Genomic DNA, 14,334 nt, shown 5'->3' on the forward strand with positions numbered 1-14,334 from the left:
TTACCACAAACCAGTGGATCTACCTGCTGACAACCTCAGAAATATGTCTTGTTTCATTTCAGATTTTTAAGAGGGGTTACGTAGGAAGCTTAGAGAATCCTGATAAAACAGCTCCAGAAGGAGGAGACACTGCCTCTTCCACGCCTCTGAAAATGACATTCAGGCCAGACAGAGCGACTGAGCGGACACAAGGAAGGCAAGATCCTTTCCAAGGGGTGGATCTGCCTCCTTCCCAGGGGGTGGCATACGGAAAGGGGGACTCTAGAAGTTGGCACGTTTCCACACGGCCAAGGCCGACCGATGAGTCTTTCATATGCGGGCAACTGACAGGGAAAATAACCACAGCTCTCTTGGCTCTTTGGGTCTTTATATTTCTCCCTCTGCTTCCTTTGCCCTGAAGTCCTCACACTTCCTGTCCTCTCTCGTCCCCGTGGAATCCTTCCCTACCTGGAGTACTGGGTCAACGAGTGACCTTGAAGTTTGAATAATTGGGAACTGGCTCCTTTAATCCAGATAAAGTAGTTCAAAGCCCGATATCAGTCCTGGCCTTCCATCAGCCACGAGTAGCTTTTCCGCTGTAAGATTTCACCCTGGAAATGGAATGCACACTGAACGAATGCCTGGGTCCCCTTCTTAACAGCACCTTCGACCATCATGAAAAATTCTGTGCACTTCATATATGTAGTTTATCTCCAGACCAGTGTAAAAATGTTAGCTAGTTACTTCTTACATTTCCTGGGATGCAAGCAATCATTTAGATCCCTGTTTGATGGATGGAAAAACTGAGATTGTTCCTATTTCCCATGGCCAGAAAAAAAAGCAATCTATGTGTGAGCTTAAAGAAACTATGGAAACTCCTAGGGCCCTTCCCTCTCCCCAAACTTAGCTCTGTCTATTTTATTGCCTATAATTGCTTCCTTGCATCATGTCGAGGGATGGGGGGTGGAGTAAGCCAATGGGAACAATTACCAAAAGAAAAATAGCAAGTTTTCCCCCAAACAGCCATTTCCAAAATGAATTCACCAGCTGCATAATATGAAATCACACCACCCCACAACATTTTAGCCACTTGGTTCTTTCAAATGTGCCTTCTTTCGGGTGACATTTATTCTCAGGACCTCATGATAAGGGTTGATCACAGCAATTACCGCATCTCCAGAAGAAACGAAAAGACTTCTTCCTAGCAAGGCTCACCACGGAGTTGGAGCACTTGGCATATTTCAGAGGGGGTGTGAGAGAGTGGTGAGCCAAACTAACATCACTTTCATGCCCCGATTGCTTGTTTTTACACATTGCCGGGTAGACAAGAATCAGTCCCCTGCCTGGTGCACGGAGACAATAGTAGCTGGTTAGGGAGCTCAGTGGGGGAGCCCGAGAACACCCCTTGCCCCTTTGCTCTCTGCCAGGGGGAGGCAAAAAGAGATATGTGAGGGCTGCCCTCAGAAACCAGGTACCTACTAAAGTGAGGGTCAAGGGGTATGGCTGCATAAAGCCAAATCCTCTCCACTAAGTGCTTTCAAAACTAACCAATCTGCCTGAAAATCAATCTGCTGCTTTATAAGCAGCCAGCATATTTAGAACCATGGAAATTAAAGATGGAAAAGACCTATTAAGTCTTCTAGATCATTCCCTAGGGCCCAGTACAGGATCATTCCCTGTGGTATATTTGTTAGCGCTATGTCAGGCCTAATTTCAAGTGTCTCAAGCAATGAACATGAAGGAGGCAGAGACAGAGGTGTCTGCCCACCACAGTGAACAATGATCATGTGATTAGAGTTCTCCCAGCTGCTTGCTGGCCTTTGGCATGCCCAGAAAAGGTTTGGATTCCCCAGGGCTTCTCCCAGAAGAAAGCTTCTAGAAAGTAGAGACATTTAGAGAACTTCTCTACCTCTTTGTCTATAAGCAGAGTAACACAGTGCCTCTCTGTAAATAAATTGCCACAAAGGAAGAACAGAGAATCCAGGTGTACCAGGAGTCAATTTTTTTTTTTAAAATGAAAAAAATCCTACCCCTAAGGAATCCAACCTTCCCTCTCACAAGTTTTATTCCGGGTTGGTCAACAGTCAACTAAATCACCTCTCCAAATGGTGGCAAAACGGAGGAAATATTTTCAGGGATGCCAGGACTTTATTCAAAAACATATCGGACCAAGTGATATGAAAATAAGAGCAGATGGCTCCACAATAGTACAGTCAAGGGTTTTCTGAGAAAACCATTTCTCTCCTTGTCTCTGTTTCCAGCCAGAGAGGAAGCCAGTGAAACTCACAATTTCAGGTGGGAGCATCTTTAAAGGGCAGTAAACAGAAGCCGAAGTTAATAGAATTCAGAGAACAAAGGGATCAAAACCAAATACCAACGATGTTCTTTTTATTTCTCCGTTTTGAAATGATGGAGAAAGTCCCTATAGATATTCATATTAAAAATTCTAAATCTGTGCATTGTCGAGTCCACCTCTGTCCTGTGACGTGAGTGAAATGAACAGTGAGTCCATTCAAGGGCCCGGCGCAGCAACCCTGCAAGAGTTCTTCTACACCCAAAGATCATAAAATTGTTACCACTTCACATTTCTGGGAATAGGATCATCCGAAGAGACTCTCCTGCCCCATTTCTGCTCTAAAGAAAGAGCTCCATTTTCTTTACCGGATACTTGAAGCAAAACTGAACTTTTACAAGCCTGAAGTTTGACTCATAGGCCAGCAGCCCATTCACTTCTGGAGCGCCGCACCCCCGCCCTTCCCCCCACAGCCCTTTTCCCTCTAAAACATTATCTCATCTCAGCTTTGCAGCTTTTTTAAGTTCAATGTCAATAGCTAGTTAGGAGAGGGCAGGCAGGTCAGGGCTTAGGACTCCGAACCGTCCTTGACGTTTCTCTGTAGACTGATCTGCTGTTTGCATCAGCCCAATAAAAAAAAAAAAAGAAAGAAGGAAAAGAAAAAAAAAAAAATCCCTCTTTACTATCTGAGAAAAGATCAGAACAGGAAAATGTCAGTTTGAGAGCTGACAGAATTCTGATAAGAATGAACTGGAAATGAGAGAAAGAATGGAAGAAATGCTGTCACTCTAAGAAGTTTTTAATTTAATGTTTTTAGACAAATATGTTCCCCGCTGAGTGTGTGTGTGTGTGTTTCACACACAACTCTTCCATCCCTCCACCTCTTTTCCAAATACTCTTCTGGAGAGAAAGGCTGTCTATTTTGACTTGATCTGATTTGATTTTTACGGTCTTTCCACAACCTTTCAAAGATCTGGAAGGGTCAGCCTTTCTGGCCTGAAAGCTGTGAGCACATTCACTCCCACAGAATTTCTTCTAAAGCCCTGGGATAGTTTCCACTTTCAGAAGTAACCATACATATTTTTAGAGTTAGAGAGATAATTTAAATTCTCAAGCTTAATTGAACCGACAGAAAGCAGAGTGGAGTGCTACAGATGGAAACGCTTTCCAAGTGTGACGACCTCTGAGTTCAAATTTAATACCTACATAATAAAGGCTTGAAGATAATATAATGGGCATTGTTTCTGATGCTCCCCCCCTTTTTTTACTTGTGTAGTAACTTTATTATTAGAGGAAATGGCGGGTGTTTTTAAATACAGGCTACATGAAACATCAAGAACTAACCCCCACTAAAAGACATATTTTTCATGAAGAAAAGGCCAAGTCTTTGAAGAATAAAACACTCAGTAGGAGTTAAGTGTTCTTCTGAATGAAAAAAAGAAAAGTTTTCTGGAAACCAAGGAGTTGCCTAGTTTACCAACGAAGCATTCATTGACTACCGTTACTCTTTCTCTGGCATTCTACTGGGCATTTTGTATCATCTCAGCTAATCCCATAATAACTCTCTGAGGGAGACTTTATGGTCCACACTTTCCAGTTGAGGAGAATGAGACTAAGTGAGAGTGGGTTTGCCCAAGGTCACATGGAAATGGTGTGATAGACTCAAGGTGCATACCTCTGTGTATGGGATGGGTCCTGTATTTACTGCTTTTGTCCTGTGTCTTTATTCATTTTGTCAGGACACCTTACATGTCCTGTATTCAGCTATTTTTAGTAAGTTACAAACGGTCATTAGGACAATTTTTCAAATTTAACTGGCGTTCTGTAGTTTTATTTGCTAAATCTGGCACCCCTAACATCTGGGTCTCATGATCACAAACCCGGAGGTTTGCCCCTTCTTTCACATGAAAGGAATGTTTTGTTTTGTTTTGTTTTCTGCAATATGTATATATATACAGTAAAACAATATATATATATATAGCAATATATACAGTAAGTTTGATGTAAAATAGTTAAGAGTGTGGACTCTTGAGTCAGTCAGATTAGGTTCAAATCCTTGCTCTGCCACTTGAAAACTGTGACCTTGGCAAGTTTCTCAACTTCCCTGAGCCTCGGGTTGCCTATGGGTAAAATGAGGACAAGAATAGGGTCAACCTCATGAGGTTGTATGGAGATTTAAAAAGAGAATTTGTGTCATAAAATAATTAACTCAGTTCTTGGCACATGGTAGGCATTCAAGAAATATTAGCTATCACCTATGCCTTCAAAGTCTTCTACCATGGCCCTTCCAAACCAGAGCTCTGTTCACCCCCTTGCCTCAAAACATTCACTCATATAGACAGTATAAATTCCCTAACTTTGTAATATAATTTCACGTGTACAGGCCCCTCCAAACTTGCCGATCCTATTTCCAACTTCCACACATAGGAGAGAGTCAGTGTTTGTCAGGATAACTTGTTGAAAGTAACTCTGAATTTGTTTAAGGAGACAATTACATTTTCAGGTTTAAGTGTGAATTCTTTTCCTGTCAAATAGGATTCAGTGCGTTGAATCCTTGGGCCTCCTTCTCTGTATCGGTGGACTTCAGTTTTGAATTAAAGATGCTGGATAGCTTAGGATATTCTAGAATACTCTGAGCAGGAAGGCCCCCCTGGACTGGCCAGAACGCTAGAGAAGTTGCCTGTAGGAAGATTTTTGTCCGGAAGAGACTCCAGGTTTTGCTCTCCAGCGCCCTCCAGGCTCACCACCAGCCCCTCCCTCTGACCAAGCCCATTTGAGATGAATCCCTACTTGAGTCACATCGCCTCCTGGCTTAGAAGTAACAGGCCGTAAACACCAAGGAGGAATTTTACTGGCCCATCCCCAGCTTGCTCTTTTATTGTCTGGTATTTCCTCTACCTTCTCTTGAAATTGACAAAAGTATCTCTTACAAAACCCGCATTCGGTTTTCCAGGCTCAGATTTACTTTGTCTGTGAAGGCTTCCTATGTAGCTGCATTATCTCCTCCGGCCCTTGCAGTGTTGTCTCTCGGTACCCCCGCCCCGCCCCCCGCCGTGTTCTTGTCACTGAAACAGGAGTTGTCAGCCACTGTCTGGCCACTTCCCTCGCCGACCTGGGGGACACCGAGAAACACCCAGTCCCCAGTGGCCCCACTGTGCCCATGGCAAACCCTCGAACCCTAGGACGTGGGACCAGGTGGGAGGTTAAGTCAGAAAGGAGGGTGGAAAACAACCCGAAAGAGCCGACCTTCCCCTTCGAGAGAAAAGAAGCAGTAGGCCAAAGGCTTGCCTTAGTGAAAACCAGGGATACAAAACAGGCCTCTTTATAGACACATGACCTGCATCCCTGAGGCCCTGCTCTTTACGGATTCATGCACTGGCATAAGTTCTAAATTGCTGCCAGTTTCACAACTGTTTTTAATTTAAAGGCCTCCAGGCCATGATATTCCAGGGCAAAGAGAGATTTTTCGGCAAGCAGAGCAGAAGAACGAGATCAGAGCGCCCCCATGGTTTGCGACAGCTGACTTCACCTCCTCAAGCTTAGGAAATCCTAGTTAATTTCTCTCCGTGTCCAAAACGTCCTTCCATTTGGAGATAAGCACACACGCTGGAAACCATTCAGAGGAGACTCACCGGGGCAGAGCAGTCAAGCGTAGCAGCTATAAACATAACTTCCTTTAAGGAAGAAAAAATAAAATAAAAAGGACGTCTCAGAGTCTTGCAGTACTTAAGACAGTGTGTGACGTCTGAACTGTAACATCAACCATCTCTGGAGGCTGATGGAAAGAGATGGGCTCGGTGACACCCCCGGACAAGGAGTTCACTCAGGCAGGGAATACTTGACAAATCCCTTCAGGGAGGAAAAAACAAAGGAACACTCACCTCACTTTACAGTAACCCAGTTGCGAAAGAACGGGAGAGCGAGCCAGGATAATTATACAGGCATTTTATTATCCACTGCTGCCTTTTAAAAGGCAAAGCATGCACTTCTAAATGCTCTGTTGGGATCTTCTCCACCTTTCTTCCTCCCAGCTCCAAGGAAAAGGCCAGAAGAATCAGGGCCTCATCCAGCCTGTTCTGGACGTTTGTGTCATTTAGAAAAAGCTACTCCCTCTGCAGGGACCATTAGAAAAGAGTGCCCCACTTGATAGACAAAAGGCCATGGGCTGCATGCTTCAGTGACCAACTTCTCCTGTGTATGAAGAAAAAGCTCTCCATCTCCCTCCAGGTCGACACCCGTCGTCCCCCCCCCACCCCGTGATAGGACAAAATCCCCAAACACCCAACCACCACGCTGGCCCGAATGGGAATTATACCCCCAACATGCTCCCATCATTAATTGAGATTGCAGAGATGATCATGACCCTCCTCCCAATCATCAAAGCCTCTTCATCCCAGAACATGTTTTGCCCCATTCCCTTTGAGTGATGACTGCATATTCACAGCCAAGGGCACAAAAGGAAAGAAATGGAAATTGGATTAGAAGGACAAAATTTAACTCCAAGACCATTTGTAGATAACAGAGCCAGCGGTGTTGTTGAAGAGTTCTCACACAGGTGCCCCCAATCCATCATCCACAAACTTGTGCTGCCACTTACTGAGCAGAGTGGTTTGGGGAGCTGGTCACACTCCCACAGGCAGAGCTGGTGAAAAGAAATTCACAGGGCTCTGGAAACTAAACTGCGACCTTGCTCTAAAGCCCTCCTTATACAAACTGTTCCAGGCATCCCCAAAGGTATTTCTCTTACTCGAGAAGGTCACCATATCAAGAAGCACAGGGACATGGACCATGCAACACACCTGAAGAGACCAGGATGGCAGAGCAAAGCTTGGTTCCCCCTGGGAACACCAACATTGTCATGCCAGAAGGGGCAGGCACGGTGGGCTGGCATGGAAAGCTCCCTGGCAACAGTTACCAGCCCCCCAACCTCCCTGTGGAGGTGGGCTTCATGCCCACCCATCCACTCACGTCTCCTATGTCCTCCCTCACAGCATCTGTGACCTCAGGACCTCTGCTGGCAGGCAGGGCACTCAGAGGGGTGTTCTGGATCCTTCTAGTGAGTCTAGACCAGACTTGAGAGCAAAAGTGAAAAATAAGGAGAAGAAGAAGTAAGAATGAAATAAGAGGATCCATTGTGAATGGATCTAAGTCCTGAATCTCTTCCCAACATGCCTTTAAATTTTCCCTACAAATATTTGGATCTGTGCAGAGCAAGCCTGATTTCGTAGAGAAACTTGCTCTCTCGATGACCCCTGGGTCCAAGAGTTGGCTGGAAACAGAAATGACTGGCCAAAGCCTGGATGGTTTCAGCTGGGCTCAGTCCCTGAAGGCTTTGTTCTTCAATCTGTTTATACAGTTTCCCGTAGGAGTCTGTAATTTTAATCAGTAAATATCTCCCTTGATTTATCACCTTCTATTGACATAGTGGTAATTCAAGCAGTGGAACTAAAGCTGGGCCTGCTGTGTGTTTTTTCCCCCTCATTGTGCCCGGCCTCTGTTTGATTTTTCTCAGTCCTCTTAGGTAATTGGTCCGCCTCTGACACTCTCTGTATGACCGGCTGTGGTCAGGGGTCAGTGGGCTCCCCCTTCCGAAGAGCAGAATGTTCTAACCAATCATGATACAGCCCCATCTTGAGTTTGCTAAAACCCGAGCAGACAAACCACAGACTGATAGGACCCGGTGGATTTCATTTGAAAAGTAGAAATCCAAGATGCTTATAAAGAACACTGTTATTCTCTCGAGCTCCAGAAACAGTTTGGAGACTTAATCTGATGATTTAGTATCTCTGAGTTGAGCAGGGAGATCCTCCTTCCCAAACCTTTTGGAGCTGCCAGTTTCCACATTAGCTGATTGATCCCTCTGTAAATATGGCGTTGGGTAAGGCCCGGTACTCAGTTCTACTATTTATTGAAGTGTTTATTTACTTAGTATTTATCCCGGTGAAGTGGTAAAATTCTTTGGGCACCCATATTCTGATTTCAGTATCACACTTGACCAAAAATGATCTCCTTGATGGCCAAGATAAAGAAATGAGGACTTGATAATTATAGAGCTAGGTGGATTCAAAGCTGGCTTAATATGCTCCAAGGCTCTGTGCTAAGCTGCTTGTGTTTGCAGGAGGCCCAGAACTACAAAGAAGGGCTTGATGTTGGAGAACAGGGTCTAGATTTCCAAAAGATCTCCATGAACCGGACTGATGCGCTGAAATTTGAAAGATAGAATCAATGTAAAGTTTTGAACTTTGGTTCCAAAAATCAAATGCCAGTGCACCAAACAAGGGCAAATTGTTTAAGCATAAATTTTGTGAAACTATGTTACAAGTCTTGGGGTCCACAGTAAATACTGTGTGTCCTGTGGCTGCCAAAAGTACCAACTTTAGGTTGTGTTAGTATTAGAATGGTTCCCTCTAATCCTCAGCTCATTAGATTTGACTCTCATTGAAGTTTTTCATCTTTTTATTCCCCATAATAACTAGAACAGTGCCTCATATCACAGAAGCTTATATAACTATCATATGGATGGATGGGTGGATAGACGGATGGGTAACAAAGGAAGAACCTGACTCATTGGTCAACACCTGTCTTAAAATTGTGTCCAGTTTTCAATGCCACAGTTAGGGATGGACATGAATAAAGTGGAATATGTCAAAAGAAAAGTGTCCGGATAGTGAAGGATTTGAGAATCGTGACATAGGTGAAAGAGTTAAAGAAATTGGTACATTTAAGCTGAAATAGGAGAAGGCAAAGGAATCTCTGGGGGAGGAAGCACTGGGAAAGGGAGAGACAAATCATCCAGATTTAGAATTTTAAAAGCTGGTATGTATGAGAGGGATTAAGATAATACACGTTGCCTCAGAGAATAAAGCTAGAAGCACATAGTGGAAGCCATAGAGAGGTAGATTTCAGCTTAGAACAAGGAAGAAATCTTTACCAGTTAATAAGGGTTTTGCTACCTACAGAGAAATGGTCTGATTCTACTGATGGGTCTTTCTCTTTCTCACTTAAGGCTGACTATCATACACAGCGCCCCCCCCCCGCCCCCAAGCAGCTCCTCCGCCAAGATGCCTCCACAGCTAATTGTCAATAGTCCTTTCTCACCACCTTATTTAGTAGTGCTTTGTATTAAATTTAGTTTCTATGTCTGTCTCCTTCACTAAGTTATAAATTCCTTGAGAACAAGGCTGTTGCCTTTCATATTCTTTATACGTAATAGACACTCAATCAACATTTACTTCATTTGTCGAGTTAAATAGAACTTGGCAGTCTCTTTGATTCAAGACTAATACCAAAAAATTCATTTGGTTTAGTCTGAGATCTGTGAAAGCACAGAGACTCTGGAATGGTAATATAGCAATGTTGGCTCTCCTCCAAGGTTCTGTGTATTTGGGGGAAGAGCTCCTCTGTGAATCTACTTTTCCCATCTTTGAAGTAAGGAGACCTGTAAATTCTAGAAAATTCATTTCAGTCAAACCCAGTTATTTATTTCGATCAAACCCATTTACCCATCCAAACATATATAAGCCAGTAAAGTCTTTTGCATATAATGGAAGAGACCTTTACTTTCTTCTTCTTAAAGCAGTTAATAGCTATTCAGTCTTTTCCTAATAACTCAAATAACTGAATGGTTTAGTCTGGGGGATATGCAGATTTCACCTTCAGATCATGTTAATGGAACAGAGTGCCTCAAATGTGCTGATAGACTTGCTTTCATGACTGAGTCACAGTGGTGGTGCAGGTCCAGGTGGGGCTAAGAGTGAAACGATGAAGGCAGTTATCCTTATGCTTCTTCTGTTGGATGAAAAGACAGGCTCTGATGCAAGCCCTGGGTTATTTCTTATGATTACATCATTGCCTTCATATTGTATTAGCTTCCAGGGTACGACTGGACCAGCACTTCAATGAGAAGACCTTTCTTGAAACGTAGCCCTTACCAATCCTACAGTCCATCACACTGCCACATTCTTTCCCAAAGGTTGCAGCATTCTGGCGAATGGTGAAGTAAAATGATTTCCAGAAAAGTAATTAGCAAAGTGCACAGAAGCTTAAGGGGGAAAAAAAAAAGGACAGGCTATCAATCAATAAATAATAAAAAATTCAGTCGAGGGCATTTTCCATCTTGGTGTTCTTGGTTATGAGAGAGAGCGAGAGAGAGATTCATGAGGACAGGTCAGGTTACCTGTTCTTAGCTCATGTTCCACAGCTTACATATAATATAGTGTATACACATAATGAGTGGTAATAAGGATCAAAAATGGGAACTATAATTTCACCTCCACCTGGTTTCCTACCATCATTCTGGGCTTTCAGGTAGGGCCATAAGATACCTGAGCCTGGATATTTGTGGAATAATTGCACAGACATTGATCTCTTAATGGTAGATGATGAGTTAATTCATCCCAAACCCTTCTCACTTGGCAGATAAGGAGTTATTAGTCATCACACTCACTCTGGGCATTATATGTTCTATTATTTATCATTTACATATAAATGAAAGCATGAACCTTTTACAGGGGAACCTGGCTTACAAGTGAGAGAAAAGAGTTGAGTAGGGGAGGAAGGATGGAGCAGCCCCTGGATGATTCAGAGAACTTCCAATGCCAGGAGACCAGAGTCAATAGTGGCAAGAGGATGAGAGGGTAAATAGATAAATGCAGAACTTGGAGAGGAGAGGGTGTGGCCCAGGAGCCACGGTAGGTTGGGAGTGGTTCTGGTATTAGAAGAGGAAAGGAGAGGAGCTCGAATCATTCATTTACGCATTCATTCTGCAAATGTTTCTCGTGCTAGATAAGGATAGGCGGTCATAACCCTGCACTCAGGTAAACAAATAACACATGATTGCCAGTTGGAAGAAGTGCTAGGAAGGAAACAAACAGAATGTTACAGGAGCAGATAATGGGATTGGGTGGAAGGAATGGGACCCTATTTGAATAGACTGGTCAGAGATCTCTAAGGAGTTCATGTTTAAACTCAAATGTGAAGGATAAGAAAGAACCAGGCCAACCAGAGGGAACAAGGTGAGTGACAGAGGCTTTTGTGAAGGGAAGTCCTCGGCAAATTCAAGGAAGCAAACCGTAAATGGCCCTTCCATTTTTATTAAGCACCTATGGTGGTCCGACCCTAGTCCGGGTGCTCTATGTGTGTGAAAGCGCCTCCTCCGCCCCAGTCCTAGTCATCGGTGTTGTAACCCCCGCTGTGCTGGTGAGGAGGGTGAGGGTGTGTCTGCAGCAGAAAGGACCCAGGAGGGATGGCTCAATAGCACATCGGAGAAGGAGGGCAGGGATCCTCAGGGTTTCCAGCAGAGACGTGCAATTCCTTTAATTTGGGTTTTTAAACCACCCCTTTGGCCTCTCATTGATGCGTGGACCAAAAGAGGGCAAGACAGGACATGGTGGGCCCACTTGGAAGGCGTTTCGGGCTCCAGGCAAGAGTAGATGTGGCTGCGCCAGGAGAGTGGCAGAGGGGATGGCGGGAAGCGGTGCATTCGAGGCATGTTTTGGCCGCATTGAGATTTGAGAGGCAGCCAAACGATGAGGACAGAAAGAAAACACATGGACTCCAACCTAATCCCAGCTGCCTTCTACTATGAAAGAGAAGGAACTGAGAGAGTGTTGAGAAATAGACTCCCTGAAATTGGAAGATGTTCAGGCCCCGAACCAGGATCCTGCCTCGCTGTCAGTATAAGACTTAAATACCCATCACCTGCATGTTGTGGTTTGGCTGCCCTAATTTCTCTCATGTTTTTTTGCTAAATGGATACACACACATACACACACACACAGCGCTCCTGATCCACTGAGCACTGAGGAGGAGTCAACAAGTAAGGTTTCCTCCTGGGACCAGAGAGGTCTCCATGCAGAGAAGCAAGACCTACTCTCCAGAAACTGCAGTTAGAAAAAAAGACAGGGGTGAGAAAAAGGAAGACTAAACCATGCAGACAGCTCACCTGGGGAAAACAGGTCGTGCTAACCTCAAGCCAATCATTAACCCTGCCCAAGGCCGTCAGGACACTCACACGCTGGGGAATTTTAGGAGCCTGGAAACTAAGAGCAAAGTTTATTTTCAGAACAAGGCCTGAAGAAGGAAGCAAAGGATAAACAGAGACCAAATGTTTTAATTATTTGAAATGGTTTCCACCCCAACACCGTTCCCCACATCTTAGAAGAACAAAGGTAGGGGAGGACCGCTGGGGAGCCCTTCCCTTCAGCTCTCTGTCACTCCAGCTGCAGCAGCCCCCACGCTCTCCCTACCGTGACATTTCTTGACTGGCAATGGCTGGGGATACCTGGTGGCAGGTCCGTCACTTGGGCCAGAGCCGGGCATCGCAGCCTGGTGAGTTTTCTGGGCAGCCATCTGGAAGGGTCCTGGGCCTCAGAACAGTAGCCACAGTTGGTTCTCCAGGGACTGCCTCTGAGTTTCATGTGATACAGTTCTTCATCTGGGTTTTATAGAGAACAGGGGTCTCGACCCTGGAATAGGAGAGAGCACAGCCTTGTTAGCAAACTGTGCGGGGAGAACTTGAAGGACGAATGTGGTGAGGAGTCGGGGCGGGGAGCTGGACCAGCTGAAGGAGTGCAGGCCCTTCAGTGAGTGCTCGGCTCCAGCCGGCTCCCCGGGTATGGCTCCAGACCAGAAGACCAACTCTGGATACCTCAGGGAGAGCGGGAGGAGAGGACACAGGTGTCGGGAAAAATAACTGCTAATATGATAAAATGTGAGTGGATATGACAGGCCACGGCCCATCGAAGATCTCAGGAAACACAGCTCGGAAAAAGTACAAAAGTCCTTCAGTGTGAGGTAATGAGGCGCGTCTAATTATATTTAAGAAAAGAAACAGCAAGAAATGCTTTCAAAGCCTTCCCCTTCTTTCTTCCCTCCTGAACGAGTCCAAATCCCAAATGGAGAGACACCGTTATTTCGGAGAAAGTGAGGAATTTCCGAGAGCATCACGGGAAACAAGGTTGTGATTTTCCCAGAACTGAGAAAAACTATCACACAAACCTTTCCCTGCCCCTTTTCTCCCCTCCCCAAAAAGCTCCCATCAGGAAACAGCAGGGGGAGGAAGAAAAAAAAAAAAAAATACAGGCAGCCCCACCATGAGAAATCAAGGCAGTTGAAATGACATTTGACACCGCCAGGCCACAGCTGAAGAACAAGGGAAAAGTTTTAGGGTGACTGTCACTGACCCGTAGTCTCTCACTCCTAACCTTGCTCTCCAACATATGTTTCTCATTTCCTTGCTTATAGCTGGTCCAAGCTAATGATATGTGTTTTGGCCGGGATCCCGTGCTTGGCATACAGCCGGTCTTGTTCTCATTGTCCGGGCTACTTACAGAAACCTCTTTCTCTGTCTCTTTCTCTCTCTCAAAAAAACCAGCTTTAAAGAACAGTAAATATGCAAAACAGCCCCCATGCTCTATACAGCTACCATCTTGAACATGGCCCCCTCTACCCTAACACACCCCATCATAAAGGCCTGAAGAGACTGCCCACGGGTGAGGGGTATGTTCAACACAAAAGCAGTGGAAATTCAAACAAATTGGCCCATTACAGTCTCACACGGCTATAAATACAGCTCAGCTCAGGCTATTTTGAGGGATGGTGGCATGGGAAAGTTCCGCCTGGAATCTTGAGTTTGTCAGAGGAGACGGATCTCTCCCAAGACATGGGAAGAAGACGAAGCACTCAGCAGACCCAGAGGAAGGAGGGCATCGGCTCTGGTCAGTTCCAGGGCAAGGTCAGCAGCGGATGAGGAGACACGTCCAGGCCTCGCCCCTGTTCTCCAGCCCCCGCCCCTGTTCTCCAGCCCCACTGGCCTTGCCATTGGAGGTTTGGGCTCTGGTGTCACTCAGAGTGTCCATAACCTCTAAAAAAGCTGAACATGCCCTTTTGCTCCTCAGAGGTCAATGGACCATTTCACTCTTCCTGAAAGACCGGGCAGGCGAGAGGAGGAGGGGTGGGAAACGGGAGCAGCCTAGCTAGTCTGGGCAGGCCCCCAGCTGCAACCAGCATCTCTGGCTGACCACAGGGGAATCCTGAGGAGGCCATCTTTTGTGGGTCAGCCC

The sequence above is a fragment of the Eumetopias jubatus genome, unplaced genomic scaffold, assembly GCF_037043125.1.
Source record: "Eumetopias jubatus isolate StellerSeaLion01/CBP00866 unplaced genomic scaffold, mEumJub1_p1.0 scaffold_10, whole genome shotgun sequence".
Classification (NCBI taxonomy): Eukaryota; Metazoa; Chordata; class Mammalia; order Carnivora; family Otariidae; genus Eumetopias; species Eumetopias jubatus.